The sequence below is a fragment of the Echinops telfairi genome, unplaced genomic scaffold (genome assembly GCF_000313985.2).
Source record: "Echinops telfairi isolate 266 unplaced genomic scaffold, ASM31398v2 ScPeMD7_7473;HRSCAF=8511, whole genome shotgun sequence".
Taxonomy (NCBI): domain Eukaryota; kingdom Metazoa; phylum Chordata; class Mammalia; order Afrosoricida; family Tenrecidae; genus Echinops; species Echinops telfairi.
Window position 1 is genome coordinate 5,064,172 of NW_022111377.1, and position 21,813 is coordinate 5,085,984.

At 36.7% G+C, this 21,813-nt stretch overlaps 1 pseudogene; it reads right to left on the reverse strand.

Moving 5' to 3' along the window:
* Positions 1–5,181: 5,181 nt before the first annotated feature.
* Positions 5,182–5,282, reverse strand: LOC115874003 (annotated as a pseudogene).
* Positions 5,283–21,813: the final 16,531 nt, after the last annotated feature.

Consider the following 21,813-nt stretch of genomic DNA (forward strand, 5'->3'; position numbering starts at 1 on the left):
GCGATGGAAGAGTGGGAACAACGTGTGTACGAACTGTTGATGCAAAACTGATCATCTGCTCTGTAAACCTTGGCCTAGTCACCATAAAATGGCCTTTTAAAAAAATTTTGGTTTACTTTTTAAAAGAAGAAACATAATTGAAGCACATGGAAAGCAACATTAAAATGACACATGTGTCCATCTCCGATACATGACAGCATCTTTCATTCTAAACAGATTGCTGATAACCAACTGAATTCCTCATAATTGATCCTGTCTCTCTCAGTTTCTCTTCTCAGACCCTCACTCAGAGTAGTCAGTTCTATAATGTGATCATTGACAATGAACAAGTTTTATCTTCAGCTGCTAGTTGATGGTAGAAGGCAAAGTCATCGTATCTTGAGATAACAATATTTGAGGATTTGTGGCAAAATGAAATGACAATCAAACACTGATGCAAGGATGAAGCACTCGAAATAAACCTATTTCAGTATTCTTGGCTAAAGACATTCAAAATCATGAAACAAGATAAGATGTGCAAATGTTCCCACACAAAATTAAAAGAGGCAAATCTGTGGTATCTAGAGACTATGAGAAACTTAATGGAGCTGTTTGAGACCTTTTGCTACCTCTGCCCTATTGTTAGGTGTGTGGACCATAATTCTACAGCTCTTTGATCCACCCTGGGCTTATAAAAACTCTATAAGCTTATTTCAACCCCCTCTGCCTAAAACATCTTGAATATATTTCTGTTTCAAACTAGGAGTTTACTAATCTCTCACAGACTCAAACCTACTATGGGATTTTATTTCCCTTCACACATCATGAACTTGGGCTGGGTGAGAAAGAGTCATAAAACCTGTTCTCAAAAGCTAGACATCTAGACATCGAAAGGCTCTCTTTCCCTTCTTGCCTACTTTGGGCATTCTTGACTGATCTGAAGGAAGAACTACTCTTCAAATCTTTTCCTTTCATGACTGTTATTCTCTGTTCAAAACGCAGTCATCTGACTTTTTTATTCCATACTTCCTGTGCAGCAAACTCCACTACAGGCATAGAAACAAATAGAGTGGCCTTTTGTAAAAGTGCCGCAGAAGTAAAATTGAAAATCATAACTGTTTGCTGGTCATCTCTACCCAAATGCTCTTTCAGTATATTTTTTAGTGTTAGATGTTTTCTTATTTAATTGATTAACTGTGATAATTATGTCAACACATCAGGGACATTTCATTTATCATACAAAGTGTAGGATAAAAATATTTATAGTTTTGAGAATGAGTATTAGTGACTGCTTAGGAAAACCATGAAAGTAGGTGAATTATTATAGTTATACACTTATACATATGGAGAATTTCAAAAAGTCCATGGAAAAAATGAATTAAAACATAATGGAATTTTTCCAAGAATGTTCTTAGTTCCTCACATATTAAATGAAATATATTTTAGAATACATTATCTATAGTATTAACTATAAACTATTTCCATTCTATAAACTATTAACAACTCTATCGTCAATGACATTTGTTCTCATTTCTCCAATTAAGATAAATTTAAAGGCATTCTAGTTTAAATTAAAATTCAGTTTAGTAATATTGCTTTATACTCTATTTTGGGCTGCCATTGTTCAAATAATTAATGCACTTTGAAATTATTTCATGCAGCAATACAATGATATTTTCGGTCTGTGGTTCCTTAAAGCAGATAACTTTATAAGATTGTAAGTGATGAAGTATTGTTTAGGGTTATATTTCACCTTGTCATTTAATTTTACATTCAAACACACTTATTAATATGATAAGTTGATGGTATTTTATTTATTATTTTTTACTTTTTTATTGTGAATGAAAGGAAACTTTATACCTAATCATCAGTTATGTATTTAACAGCTCACCCAGTGAATATTATTTTATATACACAGACACTGTTACTACTCCTACTTCAAAACCAGTGGGGGAAAATATACAGGATATTTTTTTTAAGTCACATAAATTTGAACTTTAATAGCTACTGTAGCCAGTAATTCTTTAAAAGAATTTTCCTTCTCAAATAGCTTAGAGAATTGTTTTGTACCCTGGGCAAATCCAGACATGAGCAAAGTATTGCAAGTACAAAGGTTTGTACATCTCTTTAAATGTTGACATTCATCAAGAGGTCGCCACTGTCAGAGTAAGTGTAGGTGGAGGAGACTGAAGTGGAGACATGAGGCAATTAATGAAACCATTCAAACTTCCTACAAGTCATTTTCCAGTGACCATCTTTTAAAAAAGTAGAATAAGAAGATATCCTTGACTAAGTTATTTGGAAAACTGAAACAATGATTTATATTATTCTTAATATATATAGAAATAGGACACAGTTAAATATCAATGGTTATTCAGTTAACAGGGGTCTTTAAAATCAAATGATCATAATCCCTCCACAGAACTCACCTAAAATGTCCTGGTTATGCATGAAGCAAAAGACATGGCGAACATGTTTAAAGATGCAGAATAGAAAAAAGAAAATGAATAAATTCAGAAAATATATATACTCATCTCTTCCTACCACAACGTTTAAAACACTGTTTTTGGCCTTGTCCTATGAATTCACTTGAGAGATATGAATTGATTTTATTCCATTACTCAATGCTCAGAATAGCATCATTGCTGACATCAGAGGATCTTGGCTGAAAGCAGAGAATACCAGGAAGATGTTGACTATGTTCACACATTCAATGGTACGGACCTAGAGAATAGGAATCCAGAACACACATGGTGCTTACTCTGAATTTGGATTAAGAGGCAGTTGTGCAAATAAAGCAAGGAATACTGCATGATTGAAAATCAGGAAAGGTGTGTGTCAGGGCTCTATCTCTTCACCATATTTATTCAATCTGTACGCTGAGAAAATCATCAGAGAAGCTGGATTTATAAAGGCGAACTTGGCATCAGGGTTAGAGGAAGATTTATTAACAACCTGTGGTATGCTGATGACAAAACCTTGCTTGCTGAAAGTCAGGAGGACTTGAAGCACTTGCTGATAAAGATCAAGGGTTGCAGCATTCAAGAAGGATTTGACTTAGGTAAGGAAGACCACAATCCTTACAAGTGGACCTATAAGTAACATCATGATAAATGGAGAAATGTCTGAAGCTGTCAAAGAATTCTTGCTTACATCTACAATCAATGCTCATGGAAACAACAGTCAAGAGATCAAAGCATGCATTACATTGGCTAAATCTGCTGCACAAGCCCTCTTTAGAGTGTGGAAAAGCAAGAAAGCTACTTTGAGGACTAAGATATGCCTGATTCAAGTGACAGTATTTTCAATTAGCACATACGTATGTGGTGAAGAATAATGAAAGTTCCACAGATTACCAAATGAAAAATAAATGCAACTTGGAAAAAGGACAGCCGGAATGCTCCTTAGAGGAGAAAATGGAAAGACTTTGTCTCATGTGCTTTGGACATGTTGATACGAGGGGTCAGTTCCTGGAGAAGGACATCATGCTTGGTAGGAGGGGCAGCAAAAAAGAGGAAGGCCCTCAATGACATGGATGGCCACAGTGGTTACTACAATGGGTGCAAACAGAAGAACAGTTGTGAGAATGGTGCAGGACCAGGCAGAGTTTCGTTTTGTTGTACATCAGGTAACTATGAGTCAGGACCAATTCAATGCCCCTAACAGCCATCGCAACAACCAAGAGATGATCTTTTTTTTTTTTTTTAATATATCATGGGTTTTGTCTTGGACATAACCAAAAACCTTGAGGGAATGAGTCGCCGGGTCTGCAAGTTCAGGATCTTAGTCTCTGGGGATGTCAAAGTCATTTGGGGATACCAAGGTCATTTGGATTAACATAGTCCACAAAGACCATGTACTTTGGTGAGAACGATGTCTTAAAATTCATGAATCTCCATCTAAGGTGCAACTATTGGTGAAACCATTGGTTTCTCACTGTTTAGAGAAAACAAGAATGAAGACCATTGAAGATACTTGGAAATAGTCCAATAGACTAATGGACCACACAAACATCAATCTCTGTCACTCTGAGATCAGAACACTAGACTGTAACCAACTCGCACTACCAAAAACTATGAACAGCATCACATTAGAAGGTCTTGGATAGCCTTGGGGGAAAATGTGGAGCAAAACTCAGTCATTTAAAAACAACAATAAATAGACACAGACTTACTGATTACATTGAAACCCTTCAGACTATGGCCTGTAGTCACTCTTCAGGTCTTAAACTGAATTCATCTGTGTTAGTCTGGGTAGACTAGAGAAACAAATACAAGGGACTCCTATGTGTATAAGAAAGAGCTTTATATACAACAGCAATTGATTATTGACAAAATGTCCCAGCCCAGTCCAGATCAAGTCCATAAGTCCGATATTAGCCCATATATCTGGTACCAATCCATAAAGTCCTCTTTGGACTCACAAAACACATGCAATGACGCTGAATGCAAGAAAATCACAGGCCAGTGGATGGGAAATCTTGTGGATCCAGTGGCAGTGTAAGCATCTCAGCACCGGCAGGGGTCTCCAGGTGGCTTCTCCAGTTTAGGGCACTAGGGTAGCTCTATGTGTCTTGTCAGCTGCTATGTCTCCCAGGGAGTAAGCAGAGAGAGAGTGTGTATCCCACCTCCAAGGAGGAATACTGAAGTTCCCAGAATCCTTAGGAGAAGACCATGCCTACATAGACGCCTCATTGGCTATGGCCTGATTGACAAGCTAGACTCCACCCCTTCATTCTGAATCCTCAAATTGACACCGTATTATATAACTTCCACGTCATCCCCATGAGTCAATTTTCAGCCGAACAATAGACAGGTCTTTAAGTGGAATTATAACACCAATGAGACACGCACCTTAGAATAATCAACTATTTGAGATCAACACTGCAGCATTTTACCCAAGGACAAAATTAAGCACAGTTCAAAAAGTAATCCTTTTGTGGACACCTTGGGATTCTCAATATATAAGATTATATCATCTCCGAATAGTGAAAGTTTCATGTATTCTTGACCCAATTGTACTCCCTTGATCTCTTGCAGTTGTCCGATGGTACTGGCTAGGACTTCCAGCACAATGTTGAATAGAAGTGGGGATAAGGGTCATCCTTGTTGGGTTCCCTTAATCAGTGGAAATGTTTCCAGCTTTTCTCCAATGAGTGTAATATTGGCTACTGACTTTCCATATATGCCTTTATTCTATTGAAAAAATATGGAATGCTAGACAAATTTACACGTCATCCTTGCACTAGGGCCATCTTCTCTGTATGATTCCAATTTTAGTGTATGTGCTGCCAAAGCGAGCACTATTTGATTTCTTGACTTCTTCTTCCATGGGCATTGATTGTAAATCCAAGTGAAATGAAGTCCTTGACAACTTCAATATGTCCTCTTGCTTCTCGTGAACTTCCATATTTCTCATGATTTTGTTCTGTTTTCTTTTTGTTGCACTCAAAGCCATCCTGAAGGCTGCAATCTTTGACCTTCTTTTTTTTTAATGGAAACAAGTCTTTATTAAGTAACTTTTAATATCAGAAAAATAAAACTCTTATAATTCTCTGTACAGCAACTATATAATATCAGTGCTTTGGCCATCTTAGGTTAACGGCCCTTTATCATAAAATATATGGTTTTAAACTTTACTCAAATTGAATTTATAATCCCTATGACTTCCCTACATATACATAACAAGCAAGGTTGGGTCATCTGCAATGCCATTGGTTGTTAGTGAGTGTTGAACGTCAGCCCAGAAGCCACATTCTGCTTCATAGAGTGATTCTTCATGGACCGAAGGCACGCATCCAGCACCACAGCCACACACAAGCCACCACAGTTGAACAAACGGAAGAAGGGTGGCGTGTGAAAAAGGTATGCCTAGTTATGATCCATAGTCAGAAAGTGAAAAGTTGACAGAAAGGTCAGCCATTATAAGCATTAACTTTTGAACCATTTGAGGTTTATTCTCGACAGTGTCAAATCATAGCTGGAATGCTACACTTATAACATGATCCTCCATCTGTCATCTATTTGTCATAGATGCCCTGGCTATAAATCTTGCCTTGAGCTTTGCTGAAAACAAAGAAATGAAAAATTTTGTCAAAGTTAATTATTTAATAAGAAGGGCAACTCTAATAATTTTATAATTCTGTTCATTTAGATTGATTGTTACATCTATAAAATAGCAATTCTTTTTTCCAAAATACACACACACTCCCTTTTCCTACTTATGTGCTCACACACATACTAAATGATTGCATAATGCAGTCCTTTTCCCAGCTTATTGTCTATAAGCACACCTATCATACTATTCTTTGAATCAAAAAACTAGATGGCGTTGTTGTTGTTGGTGGTGGTGGTGGTGGTGGTGGTGTCATGGGTTATAATTCTCTAGGCATCTTTCACAAGACGACATCAATTCTTAGCTTATACAAATTAATGACAATTTGTTTGTGCTGGTCAGGGATCAAAAGGGGTCCACTTGGGGAAAATGGAAATGATTGGCATTATATAAACAGTATAATTTTCAAATATAGATATTTTTATATTTATATTTAAATATATATATATATATTTATTTTTAATCTATCCCACATGATATTAGAGCCAAATTAGCCTCAACTTTAGAAATTTATTTTCATCCCTCCTCTACTTAGGGTATATTAAAGGGACACAATGTGTTAAGTTGCTTTCTACGCTTGGCTTCTGTTGTTTATTAGAATCTGTTAGTGACCTAATTAGAACAACCTCTTCTTCTAAATCAACTCAAATTTCTCAGTTATATTTCCATTTCCATTTCTAGGCAAGCCTCTGCTAGTCTCTGGTTTCCTCTGCTCGTAGGAACACATGGTTTTTTTCTTCCTGAAGCATGTGGCTGACATTGTAGCTTGCCCTTCGGGGAAGGATAATTTGCTCATTGTGGATTAGTTGCCTTTAGCAGGTAAGTCTCACCTGGGTCACATCCTTTAAGGAGATGTCCAGGGACAGAGTTGCCTGAAAACTTTCACTGGAATGTGCAAACTTCTGCCCTGGCTTGTCTCACTTTATACTTTGCTTTCTTTCCAGGGCTAATGTTCCCTCAATGATAACACCATTAGGAGCGAGTCAACCTTTCTTTCTTTTTTAATTTCAGTTAGTCCACCGATTTTCGTTTTCCATGTCACAAATTAGACAAGCTGTATCTAGAGTAAAGTGAATTAGTAACCTTGAAAGTTTTTGGTTCATCAATTGCACAAATAACCAGATAAATTTGACTCAATCTACTGCACATCATTTCTACATTCATTGAAAAAGCTAGATAATAAGTATACGTGAGGGGTGGGATAGGAGAGCACTTGGTGTTACATAAAGAGTATACCTAAAATGGGAAATTTGGTCTTTCTTGCCAACCAACTACAAATAAATTAACATCTCATAATCTGCCCCCATATTTTATCACCTATTCTGTGTTGAGGCTATAGTCTGTTCTAAAGAGTCATGTTGTCTTCTTGCACATTTTGCCCTTGAAAAAATAAAAGCCTCTCTCAAGTAGCAAGTAAATCTGTAAACGCCTAGTGTTCACATAAATGACTCTCCTCATGCTCAAATAAGATTAATGGAGCTATTTATGGGCTGTCTTCAAGGTTTCAGAAACTCCATGAGTTGGTTAAAATTATAAGTATATTTGGGCACACGTGTGTCATAGTTTTCATGACATTCTCAATGAAGATTCTTATGCCTCTAAAATAGGTAAATAAATAAATAGCTAGGTTAACTGATGTTTTGGAGTGTATTGAAAGTATAAATGAAATGTCATACTTTAAATGAATAAAGATAATAGTGCTTTTAGCTTTTATTATCTCTGCATGGTTGTTTATGACCTTATTTATTTATATGCACTATCACCATCTTACTTCAACATCCCATAGGCTCCATTATTCAACTGACTCCAGGGTGCCGTGCCTTCTAGAACAAACTAAAAATGATGGTCACTCACTTCTGGGTGGAATCCTTAGAAAGGGACTCTCAATCTGAAATATGTTGTTCAATTACATCCTCTTCAACGGTCACATAAAAAGTAATTTTTGAATTATGGGAGAGCATAAATTAAGTAGTTTCTGGCAGGAAAAATTTTACACTAAGTTGAAACTAATGATATGCGAGAGAAGACAACGTTTTATAAGTCATATGCCAATAGATGATACTATTCATTATTTTTGTCTAAATACATTCAATTGCTAAACTGTGTTATTTATTACAACATTTCATCTGATGGTGTGTCTATATTTCATAGCATCGTACTATACAGGCATTCTTTTGTCTTAGTTTTGTCATGTTTAGTGGGTAGAGTCATCGGTGTAGTCACTTGGACAAAGTAGAACTTCCCCAAAGAGTTTCCAATGCTGTTAACTGTTATGGGAGCAGACGAGCACTTCTTTCTCTTCTAGGGCAACTTGTGGTTTTAAACCATCTTTCAGCTAGCTTAAGACTGTGCCATGGTTTTTAAGATATAATATTTATATATGAATATAATCTTCGTATAACTGTATATTTATTAATACATGTTAAAAGCTATTTATTTTTCAAAATAGAAAATAAATTATTTGGGATTGTAATTCATGATGCTGCTTCCTTATGAAGAGTCACAATTCCCTAAGGAACTGCATCTAGAACAATATTTCTCCCTTGAATATATGGTAGCCAGCATCCAAATATCATCCAATTATCCTTATCTCCCGGAATGAGAGCACTTGTATAGAACACACACACACACACACACACACACACACACACACACACACACACACCATCAACCTCATGCCAGTATTAGCCTATGTATTCAATAGAATAAGGCAAATGTAATGGCAGGGTAATTCTGAGATTAGGTCGTCAAAAATGAAAAATAGAGCTGGCCTCTTATTTTTCAATGGTTGGCTTTGAGCAAGGAGGGGAGTTATGTCATGAGGAGCAATTTGGGGAAGTTCATGGACCGAGGAAGGGAAGCCCCCAACTAACAGCCAGGTCAGGAAACTTGGAAGTTTTGACTCAGTCTAGACTTCAGATACCAGCAACATAGGCATTCACCATGGATGTAATATCACAAGACCCCCGGCGCCAGAGTCCTCCAACTACTCTTGGATTCTTAATTCACAAAAATTGTGTAAAATCATAAATATTTGTTATTTTAAGTTGTGAAATGGAAGGGAAAAATTGTCAAACTTCAATACATAATACAGATCTTGGTACCTGGAGTAGATTTGGAATTGGGCAATAAACAAAATGCATGAGGACTTTGAGAAGTTTCTCAAGATAAGGATTGCTTTCTTAATATATGGTCTTGAAACAACTGGATATGGATATACGTCATATGCCAAAAATAAATTTTAAAATAAGCATGGCTCCATTTCTTACATCCCTATCTTGCTTCACAAATGTACTCAAAATAGATCACAGAATATAATGTAACACCTCAAAGCGCAAAGCTAAAAAATACCAAAAAACACCTTTGTGACTTTTAATTGACCAAGGTTTGCTCAGACATGACAAGAAACATATTTATCCAAAAAATGCAACCATTGCACTGCATCAAACTGCAAAGGCTCGCTTCTTAAAATGTCCTGGAAAATAAAAACTTGCATTGATGTGCCTTCGTTATATGTTTTTTTAATTCTCAAAATTCAGTAATAAGAAGACAAATCACCCTGTGATCTCAGTTAGCTGGTGCTGCTGTAACATAAATAGGATAAGTGGATTGTTTTGCAAACAGAAATTTAATTTCTCACAATTTTTGAAGCTACAAGCCGAGATTCAGGGTGCTGGCTCAAAGAAGGCATTCTTTCTCGGACGGCTCTACTGAGAAGAGAAGTCCTTGCCTGTTTCAGTGCCTGTAAACCAGGCATTCCTTGGTGACTTTCATGTACCGCAGTATCACTCTCCCCGCAACAAGCTTGCCTACTGTGATTTTCTATATCTCAAAAAGATCGGCGCCTGACATGTCTTACACAAGTCCTGTTTCATTAACATAGCGATGAAGACTCTGTGGCAAAATGAGGACATAACCATACTGTGTTAGTCTGGGTAGACTAGAGGCACAGATCCAGAGAGACTCATATGTGTTTAAGAGAGAGCTTTACATAAAAGAGCAATCGTATATTGAGAAAACATCCCAGCCCAGTCCAGATCAAGTTCATAAGTTCAATATTAGCCCATATGTCTGATACTAATCCATTAATTCCTCTTAAGACTCATGCAGCCATGAAATGATGCTGAATACTGGAAGGTCACAGGCCAGGGGTGGAAAATCTTGTAGATGCTATCGTAGTGGAAGCCTCTCGGCGCTGGCATGGGTCTCCATGTGGCATCTCCAGCTCCAGGGCTCTGGCTCCATCAGTGTGTCTCCATGTGGCTTGTCAACAGGAAAGTGTAGCAGAGAGAGTGTGTGTCCCACCTTCTGGGAGGAGGACAGGAGTTCCCAGAATCCACAGGAGAAGGCCATGCCCACACAGAAGCCTCTTTGGCCCCACTGACCTGATTGACAGGCTAGACTCCACCCCTTCACTCAAGTTGACAGGAGATTATGTAACTGCCACAGACCATCTCTTGTCAAGTTGACACTTTTACACAACTCTTTAGCCATATATAATTTTTAAACAAAACAATAATAAAATCATGTGTTTGTAACAGGATAAAAATAAAATGCATACAATTCAATATGTACCAAAGCCTCATTTAAACATAATATTATATGAGTGAAGAAAACAACAATATTCTACAACAATTGCAGTTAAGTGAACACCTACACCCTAATCCCATCTATGAAAGTTTGTCAGCCAGCCGCTTCATGCCTTTATCCACCCCATTTTGGGTATTCAATTTCTATACTGCCCACTTACATCAACCCAGTGCTCTGAGGAGACAAACCTGTTCTTTGGTGTGAAGAATCGTCATAGTTGGAACCTTGTGAGTCTGCATCCACAAGCAAAGTCAAATCAGGACAAGCCATCCATAAGGTCAGCAGCAATATGCACCAGTCACAAGCTCAAAAATCTTCTCTTCATCTGATTGGGTTCTGATCAACACAATACAAACACACATACATATAGTGGAATTTACAACACATTTTAGGCAAACTTCAATCCATAACATTCCCCAAAAGGCTAAATTTCTAACAAAAACATCACCAAAAGTCATGTATGCATTTTAAAAATTAAAGGGGAAAAGAAGTATTTGAAAAGAGGCTTAACAGTATTAGTCTTTAGAAAAATGAAACATAAAATAACATACATAAGAATAGCTAAAACGTCAAAAGTCCAATCATACTAGGTTTGCTGGATATAAAGATTTTAAAACATTCAGACACTGCTGTTGAGGATATAAAATGGTACACCCACTAAGCAAAATAGTTTAGCCAGTTTTTTAAAAAAAGTAAAAATAAATTTACCACATGATCCAGATAGTTACACATGTAGAAAAAGAATGTTCCATAGGATCACTTGTAAACAAATATTTACAGCAGTTTTGTATGTGATAGGCCCAAATCAAACATGCTCCAAATGTTTATAAAGATATAAATGAATGAACAAATTGTGGTACATTCGTACAATGGATGTACCACAGTAATAGAATGGAATGAACTGCCTATTCCTCATTTAGGGAGCTATCTAGTAGTTCCCATGTATTGCCATCATTATCCAGCCTTTCACATTTATGGAAGTACTCAAAAATCTACTGTCTGGCAATTTTGCACACTTATGATGTATACTTGATGGTAACAAATCCAAGAGATGAGACAATAATAAAACTAATTGTGATGGTTAAGGTTATGTGTCAACATGGTTGAATTGCTGGCACATTCTCAATGGTTTGGCAGCTACATCATGATATAATTTGGAGGTTATTAATGATGTAGTCCTCCCCCATTTTGTGGTTGTGCTCATTCTCCATTTTCACACAATACTTATTTTCCCATAAAAGCCTGGTCTTTGAAACTTAACCATGTCAGTAAGTGAGGAGTGGATTATTGGTAGATGCATCAATTTCCTAATAGATAGGAGGCCTAAACAAAGCCAGGCTAAAATACATATACATACACAAATAACATTATTCACGTTATATAAAACTCTAGATAATGCAACGTATACCAATTTGCTAGCAGATTGGTGGATTCCAGAAAGGGACAGGAGGGAAATAAATGAGGTGACAATAAAACAAAAAGAAACTTTGAGAGTGTTGGATATGTTTTCTTATTTTGAAGCTGGGAATGGCCCTTACCAGGAAGTCAACAAGGAAAGGACCCGTATCCTTGATCCCTGTGTAGGACCTGAACTCTTCCAAGAATTCCATGTGGAAGCAAGGGTACACTCCAGAGAAGAGCACAGTCCCGCTGACCCTTAATTTTAAACAGGGGAGGCCTAGGTCAGCTTTTTGACCTACAAAGCCATAAGATGATACACTTGTTTTAAGATTCAGAGTTTGTGGTGATTGGTTCCAGCAATGACGGGACACTAATAAAAATGTATTCTGAATGTGAAAGGGAGAGGAATAATTGAATGCTGGAAGGTTTTGTCATGATTGTTGAGTATACTAGGACCCTTGATGGAGTACTGGTTTACAATTGGGCTGCTAACAAAAATGTGTACAGTTTGAAACCACCAGATGCTCCTTGGGAGAAAGTCGGGACTTTCTACTCTCATTATCAGTTAGAGTTCACAAACTCACAGCAGTTCTGCCCTGTCCCTAAAGGCCACTATGCGTCATCACCGACATAGTGGCAGTGCGTTGTTGGTACTATCAATTCTCCTGTATTTTCTTGGTTACAGCGATTAGCCTTGACTCACTGTAGGAGAAATTTATATAAAGGGCTCATCATCGGGAGGCAAGGATTACTGGGAGCATTTTGGGGGTTAGCTAGCAGTCTACCTTCTCAAAACAAAACCCTCAGTGCCATGCAGCCGATGCCCACTCATAGCGACTCTATGGGACCTGGTAGGACTGCCCTTGTGAATTTCCAGGACTGTAAGCCCACCAGGGGTCCAATTGATACTATAATATTGTGCTAATTATTAATGATTGATTGCCTTTCAGTGGTTTGTTTATAAATAATGTAACAGAAACAGATACTCTTAAGAATTTACCTTCCAATCATGAGATTGCCAGCATGTTATAACCACACTGCATTAATTTCTCTCATACTTCATTATAATTCCCACTGGAACTGCAGTTCTCAACTTGTGGCTCGCAACCCCTTTGGGGGGTCGAACAACCCTTGCACAGGGGTTGCCCGATTCTTAACAGTAGCAAAATGACAGTGATGAAGTAGCTACGAAAATAATTGTACGGTTGAGGGGTCACCACCACATGAGGAACTATATGAAAGGGTCATGGCATGAGGAAGGTTGAGAACCACTGGGCTAGACTATTAGCAGGACCTCCGGTAGTGCAATGGATCAAAAGGTAGGTTGCTAACCAAAATGTTGGTGGCTGGATCCCACCAGCCACACAGAGGGAGAAGATGTGACAGTCGGCTTCAATAAAGATTGACAGCATTGGAAACCCTGTGGGGAAGTTCTACCTGTCCTAGAGAGTCACCCACTAAAAATGGACTCAACTCATGGGCAGGGGGCATATTTTAAACTTTTATCGGCACAGCTATTATATTCCTTTTATTCATCATTCTAGCTGCAACACTAAAACAGTATTTAATGTATGATAATCAATAAAACCTGTTAAGTAAATAAAGATTATCATATTCTTAAATAATTTTATTGATATAGAATTCTGATCATAAAAACAAAATGAAGAGTTGTGTAATCATCATCATATCAAATTCAGAACATTTTCTTCTCATACTCATTGTTGTTAGCTACCCATCTCCCTTCACCTCCCCTGCCATCCTTGTAGGTAATTATTAATCCAGTTACTTTCTCTATAGATTTACCTATCCTGGATTTAATATACTGAAAATCATAGAAACAAAAAACAAACTAAAACTCAACAACAATGACAAAACCAATTCATTTCTTCAATCAAAAAGAAGGAAATAGTAAAAATTGAAACAACTGTAAAATAGGTCAAAATGGAAATAAAATGATAAGGTGTTACATCTTAGCATAAGTACATCTGCCATGTTCAATGCTCTTTTTCATAGCAAGGCTCTTCAAATCTCTGGGCTATGTTCGGACAGAATTCACGGGAGGCTTAACCCACGTGGAAACCCTGCAAATGGATTTTAGTTTTCTACTGTCACCCATAATCTTCTGTAAATCAACTGTTCATAATTTTGGCTCTGATACCCCTCCCTCCTTCAGATTTGTATTATATTATTTATAATCCTTGAATCACACAGGTGGCATGCTTCTTCTGTGTGGGCTTAGTTGATACCTTACTTGTATGACTGCTTATTTGAAGACAAGCCATTAAGACCCCAGATGCTATTCTTTCAGTAGCCAGGCACCACCTGGTCTCTTCACCAGACTTTTCTTGACACCTATATCTTCAGCAATCACTTCATAAAGGCAAGTACCAAGTATGGCCATGTCATAAGAACTAATTGTACTTAGATTGAGACTAGAATTAAGTTCAAGTCCCAAATTCATCCATATAGTATGGTTTACATATGTCTCTGGTTCACTTTATTTTTTTTCTTTTAAAATAGAGTTTTTTTCACATATAATTCACAAATCATACAATTTAATAGTTCAATCATATTAATAATGGTTGTGTAATAAGCACACAATCAAATTGAGGGCAATTACTCTTTTCTTATAATCATTGTTGTTAACTCCTCATTTTCCACCACCTCCCCTGATGCCCCTGATTGATTATTAATCCACCTACTGTCTGTAGATTTACCTCTGCTGGATTTCATATGTAGAGAAACATACAAAACAAAAACAAGAAACAAACAAAACAAAACAACAATGACAAAGTTAAAGAGAAAAACCTCCATTGAAAAGAAAGAAGACGATAATAAAAATGTGAACAAATTTAAAATGGAACAAAAGATAAGGTGTTCATTTTAGAGGCATCCTTATCATTAAAGAAATTTTAGTTACAGCTAACTTTTGTAGTGTTTAATTGAATTTCAACATATCTCAGCTTTTTCTATAGGGTCACTGAGTCAGGAACAACTTTTTGACACTGGGTTTGGTATTTTGTTTTTTTCCCCCACAGCAAGTAATAATTTAAGCAATGTCCTGTGACATGCTACATACATTTTGTCATTTTTTAGCCCTTAGTAATTATAACAGCTACTTTAATTTTAGCAATTATGAATGCTGTAAAACAATATTCCTATTGATTGAAAATGTCTGTCCTCACCACTGGTAGTGAAACAAGTGGCTCATGATGTAATTTCTTTCATCATATGGAATTTAGTACATTCAGAACCAAGGATAACATGTTTCCATATTTACAATGAAATTATGGTTTTCTCATCAAAAGGCAAATCCTTCATTCAAAAATTTAAATGCCTCTTAAAATAGAATACCAGATGGCTAAATATAGGGGCTGAAGAAAGTCTATTTCAGGAATACTGACTGGCGCCAGCCCCCAAACATTCATTTGATTATGGATTGAATATACTTTCATTCATTTTAAACTCTTGCCTCTCTGTATGTTGTTCTGAGATAGGCAAACTAACGCTGGTAGAAAAATTTGCCTTAAGAAACATGCCCTTCTGCTTAAATGACCTATTTTTGTTGACATATTGGAAAGATGGCCTCACGATTGCCATCACATTTTCAGTTACCAAGGTCACTTACATATGTGGTAAAATGTATATAATGTTCTGCTTCATAATAAATTTGTTCCCTGCAATTTCAACAGGTAGGCTACAACTATAGTCATTACAATGGCCGGGAAACACAGATGATGTAAAAAGTTCAGCTGTGTCCTGAGTTACATCACTCTCCTAGTTGTTACGTTTTGTTTCGTTTTCTTATGTTCTCATACAACCGGAACTTCGGCATGTTTACTACGGAAACACCATCAGAAAAGATCGATTTCTAGAAAAGAATATCTAGAAAAGATCAAGGAATGTGAGAGAGCCTCCCCTTCATTAACGCGGTGACTGAGGGAATGTCCTCAAATATAACGCTCATCGGGAAGTTGGGACGGAATTGGGCACAGTGTTAGCCTGTTGTGCATAAGGTCAAGGTCACCATGAGTCAGAGCAAGCTAAATGACACGTAATAACAACAAGCACAATCGAGTTTTTTGTTTGCTTGGACTATGTTTTGTTTGCTTGCTTCTATCTTTCTAGTGTAGCCTGATCCTTTCATTTGAGAAGAAGTGTTAATAGGTGTTCATCCTTTATTAGTCATGCACATAAATTTAGAACTTACTTCAGGGTATTTTCAGACCTTAAAAATCATTTCTAATTTTTCATGAAGAATTCAATAATTCTGCTGAACAACTCTTCCCATTCAACCCAGTACATGTTTTGGCATTTCTTACACAATTCGAAAGTATTAATTAGATGTGTAAGAGATCCATCACTAGAGCCACGGTTTGCCCATCTATAAAATGGAGCCATAATAACTGTCTTAGCTAGTTCACAGTGTTGCTGAAAGAATTTTGTGAGATATTTCTTGTGAAAGCATTCCATAAGCTGAAATGTGCTCTAAAGCTTCATCAGAGACAATTATGTTAGACTAGTCTACATATCTCTAAATACATGTTTGTGCAACAATATTCTGACCCTAGGTTTTCCAATTAATTTCTCTTTAAAAACAACTCACAATCAACTTTCTCTCAGAAATCTTCTTTGACTCCTCAGGGGAAGAGTATAAACTTTTACACACATATTAATTGTGTGTAAATTCATATTAAAATTCTTCATTGGTTCTTACATTGACTAGGTTCTCTAGAGAAACAAAAATAGTGGTGTTTATATGTGTATATATCTAGAAGGAGATTTGGATCAAGAAATGGCTCGCATAGTTGTCGAAGCTGGTAAATCCAGTTTGATTCAAGTCTGTGGGTCAAATGGTGTACTGCAGGCTTCTTCTAACCCATGGAGCTGTGAGAGGATGATGGACCAGGAAGCAGGAAGACCCCAGGCTGATGGGCACAAAGTAGAATCCAAGGTTGACAGTCCACTGATGGCTCCTGAAATTGGCAGGCAATGAGGCAGAATCCAGAAGGAGCAGAAATGCAGCTTTCCCATTGAGTATGTTTAAAAAGGAGCAGGCTACATGTCCAGCAGTCTTTCTTCCAATTGGTGGCATAATGGGCTATGCACTGACCCGCTAAACACAAGAACTTTCATAAGAGAAGTATGATGCTGTCTACTCCCATAAAGATTTAAAATATTGGAAACATAAAGGGGCAGCTCTACCCTGTCGTATAGAGTCACTATAAGTCAGAACTGACTAGATGGCATTAAGGGTTTTTGGTTGTTAGTTTTGTATAGAGACTGAAAGAGCAAAAGGCTACTGAGGTTCAAAATATTTTCTCGGGAACTTATCTTCATTTATTAGCTTTTTTAAAATTACCCAAGAATGGATTTAGGTATAATAACATCCTGAAAAATCAAGACCTTGCTGTGGAACTATTAATTGCCTTCTAAGAATTTTTAAAGAAAATATGTTATTTAAAATGCATGTTTAAAAATATAAATTTTAAACAAAGTATTTTAAAGAAAGGTATATTTTTCATTTCAATTTAAAATACCTTATTAGAAAATGTACAAATTTTGTCACTCAATAACTGGATAGGCACACTATACCCCCAATTACTGGAATGAGTTAAATGTTCTTAAAATACCACATTAAACATAAGTTTTTTTAAAGTGCCTTGAAGTTCACACCATCCAAGCAAAGTTTACAAAGCACTTTGCAAACTTGATTTAATTAAAGGCAACACCACACCCTTGCTTTAAATGTAATGATCATAATTTCTTCCCTACAATTTTTAATGAGTTTGCACTTTGCTATACCTCTCATATATTTTCCTCTCCTTCCAGGCACAGGTGATGAAATTGTCATCAACATTATGAAATTGGACCACAATTATTTCTTTAATCCAAACAAACCAAGCCTTATGCCATAGGTGTGGAAATTCATATTGCTATGCTCTCCAATTGCAGTCATATTTTGTAATCAGCGCTTTTGGCCAAACACATGGTGTAAATTATATGGAAAAATGAGAAGACATGTTCTGTCTCATGCTGTTGCCAGGTATGTTTCATATTTAGATATAAACAGTGAAAGAAATTTAAATTTCACAACAGTTGAGTCATGCCTGCCACTGGGAACCCTTGTAATTTATTTGTTGTTTCTGGAGATTTTATTAATAGCAAAGCTGCTCTCTTGTTTGGAATTTTTTCACTTAAACTATAACACTCCCAGAACATTGTCCATGTTTAGTTCACTTATTATTGAATCAAAATTCAATAAAAGCATCTTCCAGAGAGGAGCACAAACTTCCAGTATTTACTGAATATCTATTATGCACAAAACAGAATGAATTAGAAAAATATATACAAAAGACAGGATGACAAATCGTGAATATCTCATGCACTGCACACCTAAAACCAAGCATTTCTCATGATCAGCGGAGGGAATTGAATTAGAACTTCAATTCTGAGCACCTAGCTTGCTAAGGCTGGCGATGACAGGGAATGTCCAGAATCCATTTGCAGAATCCCCATTTGGATTAGGTCTCCATTGCATTCCTTTCACCCTGTGAACTGCCTGACCTTCAGGTGGAGCGCATTGGGAAATGGGTACTGTAGATAGGGTTAGGTTAAATTTAACATATTATCATTTGCTCTCCCTTCTGAACCAGTTTTAATTTGTCCTAGTTTCTATTGTCTTCTGCTTTCACTTGGATTGAGGTTTCCCGTGTCTTATTTTATTGTTATTGTTGGGCTGTTGTTGGTGGTAGGTTTTTGGGTTTTTTTGTATATATGATTTTCTTTCATTTCATTTTATATGAAATCCAGGATAGGTAAATCAATAGAGACAGTAACTAGATTAACAGTTCCTTAGGAATATGGCATGGGGCTTTAAGGGTAACAAAGAACTAATAATAATAGGTACAAGAATGGAGAAAATGTTCTAAAATGTATTGTGGTGATTATTACATGACTTTTTAATCTATTTAAACCATAGATGGTACTGTACATGGATTATATGCTGATAAAACTGTGAAAAATGAATTCAGGATTCCTGTGCATCAGTATCTAGGAAATGTTTGATATGCTCCAGACAAGACATACTGCTATCCCAACATTATTGAGGAAGTGTTAGGAGAAAAAAAAAAAAAGGCCAAATATTTCTTATTTCTTTACAATTATTTTAGGGGTAAGCTCTTTAAAATCTCCTTAGAATGATACTGAGCTAAGTAGAGACATTAACTAAACTTTCAACAGAATTATCTTTGATTTTCAGTATTAAAATACTAGAACATGTCAGAAATCTTTGCTTTTATATGATGCAAACAATATACAGGAAATGTCTCAATAACATATTCACCTGAACATTCCCATTTTTATTGTCTCCATATTATACATTGATAGGTCTCTCCAAATATTTGAGTTACATGAGATTAAAAGAATAAACAAAGAATAAAAGAATTATCAATATTTTATTCAGCATACCCAGCTGTAAGTCTCCTGTAAGTAAACACACATTCTAAATGCCTTTATGGTATTGATAAAGACTGAAGTTTTATATGGATGTTTCTCCCATCTTATTCTCTAGCTGTTGTCTATAAAAAATATCTCTTTGAATGTATAATCTCTTAAATTGCATTTTTATTTTAATAATAATCACAAATTAATGGTGTGTAGTCAGTCACATGTCCATTAACTTGGAGGAAAATAACCATATGCTTCAATAACTAAAAGTTCTATTACCACAAACTAATTAAATGGCCTTGTGGTACAGTAATCAGAAAAACAGGTGTTTCATTTAGTTTCTTTCCTTCAAGGTTGAATAGTTACAATTCAAACTTCCCTGCAATTCCTTTAAAGTCAAAGGAAGTCACATAGCCTCACACCACCTACCATGCAACAGAATCCTCTGTCCCACCCTAGGAATTGACAGCATATAAATCATGAAGCAAAAACAAACTACTTTTGCAATATCAGATGTTAAATTATAAAAGAACTTTTTCACGATAAATTTTGAAGATTTAGACTTGTAAGTCTAAAACAAAGGAGAATAACATCTTGTTTACTTTTCCTTTCCACTGAATTGTTTTTAAAACTTTGAATTGACATTGAATTTTTTTTAAACTTCTTTTTAAACCTAACCAGGGAAGAGATGGTCTGTGTTTATTTTTTCCAAATGTAATCCATCTCTGGGACATGTTCTTGTGAGTGCTGGTGCATTGCATACTCCTTTATAATAGTCACAGTACCCGTGGAAGGCTTCAGCCTTATTCTTACTGTTTGTTAATTATTTAGACTCTGACATATTGCAATAAAACATTTCATCAAGCACTCCAGTCCAAGGAACGATAGGCATCAAAACAGTATTGGTAATGCAAAATAAATGGATAAAGGTTGAAAATAATGAGTTTGGTGGATTACATCTGTCACTGTGAATTATTATTGTTGAACATAATAGGGCAAAGCACTACAAAAATAAAGCTTGTCTTCTCTAGTTAAAGGTGAGACAACTACCTCTAATGAGATTCAGAAATTCAAGGGTGAGTTATTAATTGTGTACACAAAAGGTTTATCTCCTTGCACAATCTTACATTTTGTATGCATATACCTATAGCACAAAAAGTCCCCATTGCTAAACCTGGAGATAGTTCATCGTGGCCTCTAATTGCCAAAATATTTCTAGCTGCCATTGCCTGAAACTTGGGCAGAAATTCTGTTTGGCCACCTTTGACCATGCAGGAAAAAAACCCACAAACACATGACTAGGCAACAGCCGACCCAGAGTCTGGCACTGACTCCTCGACTCGCTTGCTCTGGGACACATGTGACCTATTTCTGCAATCCAGAGTCATTATCTGTAACATTGTCAACTGTTTAGGTCAGATTTATGCCTTTGATCTTTCATACTCCTCTCTGTTTCTGTTTACTGACAACTTTCCTCCCATCCCTCAATTTTAGAGGGAGTTTTCCAAAGACTTATATCCTGTGTAGTTCCCCAAATTAATCTTGGGATCCCACTATCATCCATCTCCTTCTGCACCCTGGATTCTCACCATGTAGCCTCCTATACTGATCCCTCCTCCAACTACTGATTATACGGACTCCAAGCCGTTGGTGACTGACAATGGTTTGCTTCTCCATGTGGGCTTAGTTGACATCTTACTTAGATGGCTGCTTGTTTGGAGACAAGCCTTTAACTCCAGACGATATTTTATCTGGTAACCAGGCACCATCTAAATTCTTTGCCACATTTTGCCATAGCACCCATATCTTCTCTGTTCCCTCCCTGAGGGCGAGTATCAAGCAGGGTCAGGATGTCAGAACTTATTGTTCAAAAGTGGGAGCTAGGATTTAGTGTGAGCCCACAACCCATTCCTGGATCTATGCTTTTCTTTTCTTTGTTTGTTTGTTTGTTTGCTGTAACTTGGGAGTTAATACATATGTCATATCAGTCCATAGTTCAGTCACATCAAATAGAATTATACAATTGCTTCTATAATTAGTCTCCAAACATACTTTTCCTTCCTGGACTCCTTGACATTATCTCCCTCGTATCTCTCCACCCCACTATCTCTCTACCCCCCTATCTCTCTACCCCCCTTCTCCCCTGAAACCATTGTTATATTTGCTTTCCCTATAGGCTCAATGCCCCTGGGATTCATTGACTGCGAAACAGAGAAACAGATAACACAGCTTCAAGAGAGTGACCCCCAATGGGGACGCACCCTTGAGATACACCATACT